At 48.1% G+C, this 11,673-nt stretch overlaps 1 pseudogene; it reads right to left on the reverse strand.

Moving 5' to 3' along the window:
• Nucleotides 1-804: 804 nt before the first annotated feature.
• Nucleotides 805-11,238, reverse strand: LOC144332998 (uncharacterized; annotated as a pseudogene).
• Between the last annotated feature and the right edge of the window lie 435 nt (nt 11,239-11,673).

The following is an 11,673-nucleotide window of genomic DNA, read 5'->3' on the forward strand; positions in this document are numbered from 1 at the left end:
GTAGGCCAAGGGCAGCCAGCTGTGCAGCATCTGCGGGAGACATCTAACCCTTGGTGGAGGGGTCGTGGTGCTGGGAGAAGGCCTTCTGGACGGTGTGACGGCAGAGATAAACTTAAAGGCCAAGTAGGGGTTACCCTGGTGAAGCAGGGCAGGGTTACAAGCATTCCAGCAACATGAAACAGCATGAGTGTTTTAATTAAAAGAAGGCAGTTGGCTGGGCGCGGTGGCTCACGCCTGTAATCCCAGCACTTTGGGAGGCTGAGGCTGGCAGATCACGAGGTCAGGAGATCGAGACCATCCTGGCTAACACGGTGAAACCCCGTCTCTACTAAAAATACAAAAAATTAGCCGGGCATGGTGGCGAGCGCCTGTAATCCCAGCCACTGGGAGGCTGAGGCAGGAGAATGGCATGAACCCAGGAGGCGGAGCTTGCGGTGAGCCCAGATCGCACCACTGCACTCCTGCCTGGGCAACAGGGTGAGACTCCGTCTCAAAAAAAAAAAAAAAAAAAAAAAAGAAGGCAGTTGCTGTAACCAACTATAAACAAATAAAGGCTTAAACACAATGGAAGCTTATTTCTCACTAAGAAAACGTCCAAATCCGTGATACTTTAAGTCAAAGACCCAGGTTCCTCCCATCTATGGCTCTGCCATTGCGAATCTGGGTCTTCCATGATTGTCGTGCTCCTTGGAAGTGGGAAGAGCAGGCAGAGGCCACGTGGGAGGTTTCAGGGACAAGCCTGGAGGCAGCGTGCATCACTCCCGGCAGAGTCCATTGGCCAGTGCTGGCTCCGATGGCCACATCTCACTGCAGGGGCAGCTGGGAAATACAGTCTGGCTGTCTGCCCGGAGGAAGAGTAGCCAGTTTCTGCTGCTGATGATCAGGAGGTGAGAAAATGTTCAGTTGGGCAGGGAGTGGGAATAGGCAAGACCACAAGCAGTTTGGTGCCCCTGAAAGGGAGAGGGGTGGAGAGGAGACTAGAGAGAGGGGTAGGAATACTGGATTCCACTGACCACATGCTGGATGTCATGTTTAGCCCGCCTCCTCTGTGCCAGGCTAGGCGCTTGCTGCTTTACATGTATAATCTCAATTCTGTGAGGGCATCCGACCTGTGGGAAAAGAGCTGTTTGTTTCAAATGCCACTCCTGCTTCCTAACAAGTGTTTAGAGCTTAATCGTGTGCAAGATACATATACAATGTGTAATACTTACAATAATTTGGCGGGGAAAATATTACCATCATTCCCTTTTACGAGAGAAAAATGAGGCTTTGAGGGGTATAAGAACTTGCCCAGGGTCGGCCAGGTGCAGTAGCTCATGCCTATAATCCCACCACTTTGGGAGGCTAAGGTGGGAGGATCACTTGAGGTCAGGAGTTTGAGACCAGCCTGAGCAACATAGTGAGACTTTGTCTCTATAAAACAAAGATAATAATAAATAAATAAATAAAAGAACTTGTCCAAGGTCAGACAGGCAGCCTCTTTTTCTTTCTTTTTTTTTTTTTTTTTTGAGGTGGAGTCTCGCTCTGTCGCCCAGGCTGGAGTGCAGTGGCCGGATCTCAGCTCACTGCAAGCTCCGTCTCCCGGGTTCATGCCATTCTTCTGCCTCAGCCTCCCGAGTAGCTGGGACTACAGGCGCCCGCCACCACGCCCGGCTAACTTCTTGAATTTTTAGTAGAGACGGGGTTTCACCGTGTTAGCCAGGATGGTCTCGATCTCCTGACCTCATGATCCACCCGCCTCGGCCTCCCAAAGTGCTGGGATTACAGGTGTGAGCCACCGCGCCTGGCTGCAGCCTCCTAATAAGCACATATATCCTCTATATTATACTACCTCTCGTGGAGGATCTCCTGTGTTCTGCAAAGTCCTGGACTTGAGCCAGAATGTGTTATAATCCTGGGATCATGGCCAGTGGGTTTAGAAGAAACCTTCTCTTTATCATGCCAAAATGAGGCTCCCCCAGGTTTGCTCAGGCTTAGCTATAGTCAGCAGCATCGGGGTCAGGAAAGACTTCATGAAGCCATAAATGCATCCTTCTCAAGGCAGCAGCTGGCTCTCCCAGGTGAGCGAGGACTCCATTTTCACAGGGAGGGCATGGGAGCTTCGGCACCCATCTCTGAGCCCAGAATGACCCACCTGGAGACCTTACGGCTCTCCTGCCACCCCCAATTCCTGCCCCCTCTGCAGCCTTGGGGGAGAATGGAGCTCAGGGGCCTGCCCTCCGTAGGGTGAGAAAGGGAGCCTGAAGCCTGGTGCCCACTGCCCCGGCTGCTCTGCATTACAGGAGCTGCGCCCTTCCTTTCCTGGCACAGGGTCCACAGCCCCGAAACCCCACTTGTGTGGGAGCTGGGCACAGGGCAGCAGAACTAATCCTTGGAACAGCTCAGGGAGGATTATCTGAGCCACTGTCAGCAGCGGTGCCGCTGGCTCATTTCCAGATAGGGGGAGGCCAGAGCCAGGGGCCTGCCACACGTGGGAAGGCTGGGGAAGAGGAGGCCAGCAGAGGTGTCCTGGCTGTGGGTGGCTCTGAGGGGGCTCTCAGGGGTGGGGCTAAATCTCAGGGGCAGGATTATGCAAATCAGACCAATTCTAGCCAGAGATCTAAAGCTTGAGGAAAAAAAAAAAAAAAAGACCCGCCTGGGGGAAGGAATTTAAATTATAAAAACTTAGAAGTATGAAATGTGAAATCATCCCTTAGGTGCTTATTTAACAAGGAAATCATCCTGACACAATGAGCCATATGTGAAAAGTCCTCCTCCCCCAACACACACCCCAACGGGCACTCCCCAAACTGCTACCACCCAAGTGCTGGCATCCTCCCTGTCCTGAGACACCCCTTGTCTCATAAGAGAAGCAACCACAGGAGGGGGGACAGGAAGGCAAGACATGACTTCCTCAGGCCCAGTTTGGGGTGCGGAGAAAGCCTCCTGATCCTGGAAGCAAGAATATGACCAGAGCAGAAGTAATCAGTATGCAGATTGACTCTCTGGTATGTTAATGTTTATGCATAGATTATGAGGACCAGGTCAAAAGTGGGCCACGGGAGCCAGCTGTGTGTGTGAGTCGTGGGAGGCTGAGATGAGGACAGGAGGGAAACTGGTTCCGAAGCTGCTGGTGATGGGGTGGGGGTGCCGGGAGGAAGGGAGGCAGTTGTTTGAATGTCTGCGTGAAAAAGGGGAGGACAGCGGGGTCTGGGTGAATTCGGGCAACTATTTGGACCATGGAGAAAGCTGCCTATGTGCGGCTGAGGACCTGAACCATTGATTTGTTTTTTAACTAATGCAAAGATAAATATAAAAATTGATACTCCATCCAGTTACCAGAAAACATTGAATTATGTGTGAGACAACTTGGGTATGTGAACCTACCTTTTCAGTGTAAATTCAGTGAAATCTAAATACAGATCCCATACTTCCAATAAAAAGGTAACATCCAAACTCAGATGTCCTATAAGTATAAAATAAAGACCTTCTAGGACTTAGTATGAAAAGGGATTTTTTTTTTCAGGTACCTCATTAGTCGTTTTTAAAATAGGATTGCATGTTGAAATCATAATCTTTTGGATATATTGGGTTGAGTAAATGTCTTATTAAAGTTAATTTCACTTAAAAATGCTTAATGTAGCTACTAGAAATTTTAAAATTATGCATGTTGCTCACCTTATGTTTCTATTGGACGGCTCTCTCTAGACATAAAGGCTGCCCAGAGGGACCTCACTCTGGCTTCAAGGAGAAGAGAGGAATTAGGGAGGCCAAGCAGAGGCTCCTGAAGGCAGGACAAAGGGTGGCTTGGTAGGGCGGGGATAGGGTGCACAGAGAAAACTCCAACGCTTAAGAAGGTGTTTCCCGTAGCAGGCTGTGACATATCATTTATATGAGGCTTAGGAGCCCCTCAGATGCCCCCAGATCTGCACTCCTGAATTGCCCTGTGCCCCTGCCATCTTTGTTCCCGTGCTGGCATAGTGGTCTTACCTCCGGCAGTATCACCACCACTGGGCGCAAGCTTCTCCAGCACAGCAGCTGTCTTATTTCTCCTGGTACTCCCAGTGTTCACACCATGCTGCACTCACAGAAGACTCTTTGGTGATATTTTGTGGACAGACAGAACGCAGTCGAAGGAAGAGCTGTCTGTGAGAGTGGGTTGAAGTGTGCATTCGGCTCCAGAGACCTTAAGGAGGGGAGGCCAGGTCCTGAGTGAAGTTGAAAGGGGAGGGGCTGAGGCCGGCTGGCAAGGAGTCTCCTCCCCTGGGGAAGTTCCAGGGACCTCTCAGAAGTGCGAGCGGACGGTGCTAGTGTCAGTCCAGTGACACAGCCCAGACCCTGCCTTCCATGGGGTTTCACAGGAGCCCCGAACTGCTCTTCTGCTTCCATTTTTGCCCCTTCAGTCTATTCTCAACAGGGAAGCCGGAGCACCTTAACCATGTCAGATCATGTGGCTCCTCAGCTCAAAGCCTCATCTCAGACGAAAGCCCTGGTGCCTTAAAAATGGCCCAGGTGGTGACAGACAGACTCTATGGTGAACAGACTGCTGCTGGATATCTGGGCTCGGAGGACTCGCCACTGCTCAAAGCAGTGAGGATTTTAGCGCTAGAAGCTGGAGGAGAGGGATCCTTGTTAGGTAGGAGCAGAAAGCTTAGAAAAATGGTCACCTGCAGTTATGTGGAAAACGCATGTAAGTGATACATTGGGGATGCAGCTGAGGAGCTTTCCAAGTAAAATGTTGAGGGTGCTGCCTGGTTTCTTCTTAGTGCTTATAATACAGTGTGAGAGAAGAGAGAGAAATTGAGAAAGAGACTGGTTTTTAAACTGTTAAAATTGAATCAGGACTTGATGATTTTGAAAACTGTCCGTCTCCCCACATGGCAAAAGATGCTGAAATTAACAAACGGCTTCTGAGCATGTGGCGTAGGGTGTAACTGTACAGTCTTTTGTTGACTCTGCATAAAGATCAAAGGATGGGAGTAGCGATGAGTCACACAGAGACCTGTTGCAAGAGATTAAGGGTGTACCATGCAGAACCTCTCAACCAAACCTTAGGGCCTCTGGGAAGCTTCAGTGAGTTACCCCGGGGGCCATCTTGGCAGGAGCTGAAGGTAGAAAGGTAGAGAAGAGCTTATCTCTAACAGATTCCTGGGTATGGCTCTTGACAAACCGACTGTGAGCCCCACTGAAACCCACAGAAGACAGGCAAAGGGTTTGAGAAAGCTGTTTCACCCAGAGTGCTGGCAGATTGGTCTGTAAGGGACAGAGTGCAAAATGAAAGAAGACTGTCAGAGCCCCCAACTCGACTGTCAAGAAGAAGGCTGATAAAACTACTTGGCGGCAAACACATGGATCTTTCTTGAAAAAAGAAGGAAGACCCAGAGGCGGAAGCCCAGAAGGCGGAACCAAGAGACATGGAATATTCCCACATCTTAAACCCATTTAGGGAACACCAGCATTTGTCCTGCTGGATTTCAGAATCACCATTCCTTCATCCCTCCCCTGCGACCTCTTTCGGAACAGCAATGTCTCAAGCTTTACCCACCATTGTGTGTTGCATATGTAGGAGGCAGATAACTTGTATCTTTAGTTTTCCAGATCGGAGGAACATCCAAAGAAATCTGTTCTACACCTAAACCCGATTTAGATGAGATTCTGGACTGGAAGATGAGGGATCTTGAGAGGGGTGAATGTACTTCACATGCATAAGGGACGTGAGAGGATAGGCTGTGGTGGCAGATACTAAGGTGACCCTCACAACCCCCACCTCTGCCATTCACACCCTTGAATAATCCCCTTCTCTGGTTGTAAACAGAACCTGTGGCTTGCTTATGAAGGTGGCAGTATATATGTGATTCATGTACTGACCATATTACATAAGATCACTGGCCGGGCGCAGTGGCTCATGCCTGTAATCCCAACACTTTGGGAGGCCAAGGCGGGTGGATCACCTGAGTTCGGGAGTTCGAGACCAGGCTGGCCAACATGGCAAAACCCCACCTCTACTAAAATACAAAAATTAGCTGGGCATAGTGGTGCATGCCTGTAATCACAGCTACTCGAGAGCCTGAGGCAGGAGAATCGCTTGAACTCAGGAGGTGGAGGTGGCAGTGAGCCAAGATCATGCCATTGCACTCCAACCTCAGTGGCAGAGCGAGACTCTGTCTCAAAAAATAAATAAATAAAATGTTAAGATAATAACCTGTCTTTCTGGGGACTCTCTCTCTCGCCGCCTTTGAAGAAGCAGACTGCCGTGTTGCAAGCTGCCTCATGGAGGAGATCAGCTGCAAGGAGCTAACAGCCGCCTCCAGTCGACGCTCAGCAGGAAGCTGAGGTCTTGTATCCAGCAGCCTGCATGGACTGAAAGCTGCCGTGTGAGCTTGGAAGCAGAGCCATCCACACAGCCGAGCCCTAGATGAGAACCTAGTGTGGGCTGACAGCTTGATGGCACTTTACAGAGGACCAGTTAGGCTGTGCCAACTCCTGACCTGCAGAAACGGGGGACAGTGGATCGTGTTTGCAGCTGCTGGATTTGTGGGAATTTGTCACATGGCAATTGGGAGTCACACAGCCTGTGATGCCCCAGCAATCCGCACCTCCCCCGTCTCCCTGCCTTCACTTCCTACCACACTGCCCTGACTCCCTCTGCTTTAGCCACGTCAGCCCTCTGCTGTTCTTCAAAGCCACCAGGCCTGCGTCTGCTTCCCAGCCTTTGCTCTCACTGCTGTCTCCTCCTAGAGGGCCCTTCCTGCATGTAAATGCTTGACTCACTCCCTTGCTTCCTTCAGATTTTTACTTAAAAATCTCAGTAAAGACTTCCCTGGCTACCCTTTTAAAAATTGCAGCCCGCTTCCATCCCCCTCCCCAAGATGCCGTATTTCCTTTCTTCTTCTTCTTTCTTCCTTTTTTTTTTTTTTTTTGACACAGGTTCTGTCACCCAGCCTGGAGTGCAGTGACATGATCTCGGCTCACTGCAACCTCAGCCTCCCAGGTCAAGCGAATCTTCTGCCCCAGCCTCCCAGGTAGCTGGGACTACAGGTGCACACCACATTGCATTTTTTTTTTCTTTTTTTGTAGATACAGGGTTTCACCATGTTACCCAGACTGGTCTTGAGCTCCTGGGCTCAAGTGATCCTCCCACCTCAGCCTCCCAGGATTTCTTTCTCTCCAGTGTGTTTGCCTGTTTTATTTACTGCTGCATGCCCAGGTCACAGGAGGTGCTCACTAAGTACTAGCAGAGAAAACGAGTGAGCCATGGGGGTTCATGGATGGAGGGTGGTTATGATGATGAGCAGGAAGAGACTGGGAGGCTGGAGGCCATTTTCTGGCTGTGGACCTCTAGAGTCAGAACTCTAACAGTTTCCCTTGACACATCCTTTATGATAGAAAATGCAGTCATGCAGGTGGGGAATGAACAGTGAGTCTATTCCTATGTTCTGTAAAACACTGATGACTGTGGATATACATCTGGTTGCTTTAGGTGTGTGCAGTGATCTGCACAATGCCACACTCAGTAACTGGTCAGTAGCAACAGAAGTGCCTCTCCTTTCCTCCTCTTTATACACGAGGATGGCTGGATACAGAGCAGTCAAACTTGACCAAGGTCACTCTCATCATTTCATTCCAGACCTACGAGACAGAAGGGAGTTCTCCTGATGCTAGTCCCCAGCTGGAGAAAGTGGCTTGGTGCAAAAGCATCCCTAGGGGCAGCCAGCCTTCTAGGGAATGGAAAGGGAGGCAAGAGCTGTGGGTTCAAAGCCAGCTCCATTGGGAAGTGCAGACAGCCTCAGGACAGACCTCCACCCTGGGGAGGAGCCACCATGGTCACGTGGCTGAAAGCGGGTTGAATTCGGATCAGACAGGATGATGAGGGAGCTGCCACTTGCTGGATGCCAGTTGCCCTTGGCTGACACACAGAAGGGCAGGTGTGGTCCCGGCTCCCAGGGGAGCAGGGTCCTCTGGGCATTGGCCAGGCAAAGAAGAGCCGGAGAACTATGGTGGCCCCGCCAGGCCTTCCTCTGTCCAGCTCTCCTGTGCACTCCTCCTCTCCCTCCCTTCCCTCTTCTGCCTGACTCCCTCTTCTGGCACTGTCCTTTCTTGTTTCTGTTTCCCTTCTTTCCCTCTTGTCTTTACCTCCCTGGGTTTATTTTATTTTATTTTAAGTTCTAGGATACATGTGCAGAACGTGTAGGCTTGTTACATAGGTAAATGTGTGCCATGGTGGTTTGCTGCACCTATCAACCTGTCCCCTACGTATTAAGCCCCGCATGCATTAGCTGTTTGTCCTGATGCTCTCCCTCCCTTCACCCCCATAACAGGCCCTGGTGTGTGTTGTTCCCCTTCCGTGTCCATGTGCTGTCATTGTTCAGCTTCCACTTATGAGTGAGAACATGCAGTGTTTGGTTTTCTGTTCCTGAGTTAGTTTGCTGAGGATGATGCTTTCCAGCTTTATCCATGTCCCTGCAAAGGACATGATCTCATTCCTTTTTGTGGTTGCATAGTATTCCATGGTGTATATGTACCACATTTTCTTTATCCAGTCTACCACTGATGGACATTTGGGTTGGTTCCATGTCTTTGCTATTGTGAATAAACATACGTGTGCATGTGTCTTTATAAAAGAATGATTTCTATTCCTTTGGGTATATATCCAGTAATGGGATTCCTGGGTCAAATGGTATTTCTGGTTCTGGACCCTTGAGGAATCGCCACACTGTCTTCCACAATGGTTGAACTAATTTACATTCCCACCAGCAGTATAAAAGCATTCCGATTTCTCCACAGCCTCCCCAGCATCTGTGTTTCTTGACTTTTTAATAATTGCCATTCTGACGGGCATAAGTGATATCTCACTATGGTTTTGATTTGCATTTCTCTAATGATCAGTGATGTTAAGTTTTTTCTCATATGTTTGCTTGCTGCATAAATGTCTTCTTTTGAGAAGTGTCTGTTCATGTCTTTGCCCACTTTTTGATGGGGTTGGTTTTTTTCTTGTAAATTTGTTTAAGTTCCTCATAAATTCTGGATATTAGACCTTTGTCAGATGAATAGATTGTGAAAATTTTCTCCCATTCTGTAGGTTACCTGTGCTCTCTGATGATAGTTTCTTTTGTTGTTCAGAAGCTCTTTAGTTTAATTAGGTCCCATTTGTCAATTTTAGCTTTTGTTGCAATTGCTTTTGGCAATTTCATCATAAAATCTTTGCCCATGCCTATGTTCTGAATGGTATTGCCTAGATTTTCTTCTAGGATTTTTATGGTTTGGGGTTTTACATTTAAGTCTTTAATCTATCTGAGTTAATTTTTGTATAAGGTATAAGGAAACCCCTCTTGTAGCAGTGTGGGGAGCGATTAGGAGTGGGATGGGACGGGAGGCAGAGTGAGCCATCTTGAGGCAGTTGTAACAGTCGTAGGGAGAGATCAGATCCCAAGATCTAGAGCTGGTCCACGAGCTCAGGGCTGGAAAATGTAGTTGTTTCTAGTTAATACTTCTGGAGTTGGAAAGAGTAAAGAGCTATATCAGTGTCAAGATCCCTGGTCGCTTGGGGCAGGGTATGATTTCTCCTCTGGAACAGATCTCATCGTGACCCTCTGGGTGTCTGGAGAGCCCAGAAAGAATCCCTTACTGTGGCCTGGAATCTTGCTGGTATTCCCACTGAGGACTGGTGGGGAGAGCCATCATCACCATGGCAGTCCCCACACCTTGCAACCTAAGTACCTGTGTGATTGGTGATGGGTGAGGAACAGAACGTCATTTACATACATAAAGAACGGCACACTGTTTTCCTCCTTGAAGAGGAGCTGGCCCTCCTCCCTGCTTGGCCATCATGCTCAGCCATTGGCCTGGGCTTGGTCGATGGGAGGCAAAGAATATGGGCCTTCTGATCAGAAGGCTCTGGTTTTGAGCCCCGGCTATGCTACATAGTAGCTATGTGATCCTGGGGAAGCCACTTCAGTTCTCTGAGCTTCATTTTTCTCCCATGCAAGATGGAGGCAGCAGTTCTCTTGTAACCCAACTCTATTCTCATTACTTAGTGAATCTTACCTAAATCCATATCTTCCATTTTTTAAAATTTTTAATTAAGGTAAAATATACATGCAGTAAAATTTATACGTTTTAGAGTGTAGTTCTGTGAGTTTTGACAAATGCATACAGTTGTGTAACCACATCAAAATTGAGATGCGGAGCAGCTCCATCACTCCCCAGAATTCACAACCCTCCCCACACCTCCTTGCCGTCAGCCACCCCGCTCTCTGCCCCAGGCAAACTCAGATCTGATTTCGTCACTAAGGATTAGTTTTGCCTATTCTAGAGTGTCATATAAATTGCATCATACATATGTTATCTTTTATATCTGACTTTTTTCACTCAGCATGTTGTTCCATGGACCGGTAGTTGTTTCTGTTGAAGAGCAATATTCCATTGTATAGATGGGCCACCATTTGTCATCTAGTCACAATCCATGCACATTGGGTTGTTTCCGTTGAGGGTTAGAATCTCTAGAGCTGCAATGAACATTATTTTGCAAATATTTCAGTAGACAAATGATTTTATTTCCATGGGGTAAATAGGAATGCAATGGCTGAGTTGTATGGTGTGTATATATTGAACTTCTGAAGAAACGACCTGTTTTCCAAAACAGTTGTACAATTTTCCATGTCCCCCATAATATACGAGGATTTTGGTTGTTCTGCATCCTGGGAACATTTAGCATTGTCAGTCTTTTAAAATTTTAGTTATTCTAGTGTGAAATGGTATCTCATTGTGGTTTTAATTTGCATTTTTCTAATGGCTAATGATGTTGAGTACTTATGTGCTTATTGGTCATTTGGATAATCTATTTTGTGAAGTTCCTGTTCAAGCCTTTTGTGTGTCTACAATTTTTACGAGCGAGTTTATTTCTTCTTATTTAAACCTCACTTCTGGGCTCCAGACAAATATATCAATGGAATTCTTCATACTGCTGCTTGTATGTTGCAAAAGGACCTCAACTGAACATAAAGGTAAGCTTACAATCTTCTCTCTCACTCTTCCCCTTCCACTTTCAGACCTTGGCCTCTACCACGGACACATTCTCTAGTAGATGACCTCACCATCCACACAGTGGCACAGACCAGAAACCTAGGCAGCATTCCTGATACCCCTTCTCCTCTGTTTCCCTACTCCCACCCAATCCATCGCATTTCCTCCTATTTATTGAACCCAATCAATTCCTCCATCTCCACCACTGCCTAAGCCACCATGGGCTCTCACCTGCATTACCGCAATAGCCTCCTTCCTTCCTTCCTTCCTTCCTTCCTTCCTTCCTTCCTTCCTTCCTTCCTTCCTTCTTTCCTTTTTTTTTTTTTTTTGGAAAGGAAGCCTCTGTCACCCAGGCTGGAGCGCAGTGGCGCAATCTGGGCTCACTGCAACCTCCGCCTCCCAGGTTCAAGCAATTATCCTGCCTCAGCCTCCCAAGCAGCTGGGATTATAGGTGCTCACCACCACAACCCACTAATTTTTGTATTTTTAGTAGAGACAGGGTTTCACCATGTTGGCCAGGCTGATCTCGAACTCCTGGCCTCAAGTAATCCTCCCACCTTAGCCTCCCAAAGTGCTGGGATTATAGGCATGAGCCACCACACCCAGCCAATAGCCTCCTTTCTAACAAGTCTTATTCCCTTCAGGCTGTACTTCACATACCAATCAGTGTCA

This window comes from Macaca mulatta, chromosome 11 (genome assembly GCF_049350105.2).
Source record: "Macaca mulatta isolate MMU2019108-1 chromosome 11, T2T-MMU8v2.0, whole genome shotgun sequence".
In the NCBI taxonomy this organism is placed as follows: Eukaryota; Metazoa; Chordata; class Mammalia; order Primates; family Cercopithecidae; genus Macaca; species Macaca mulatta.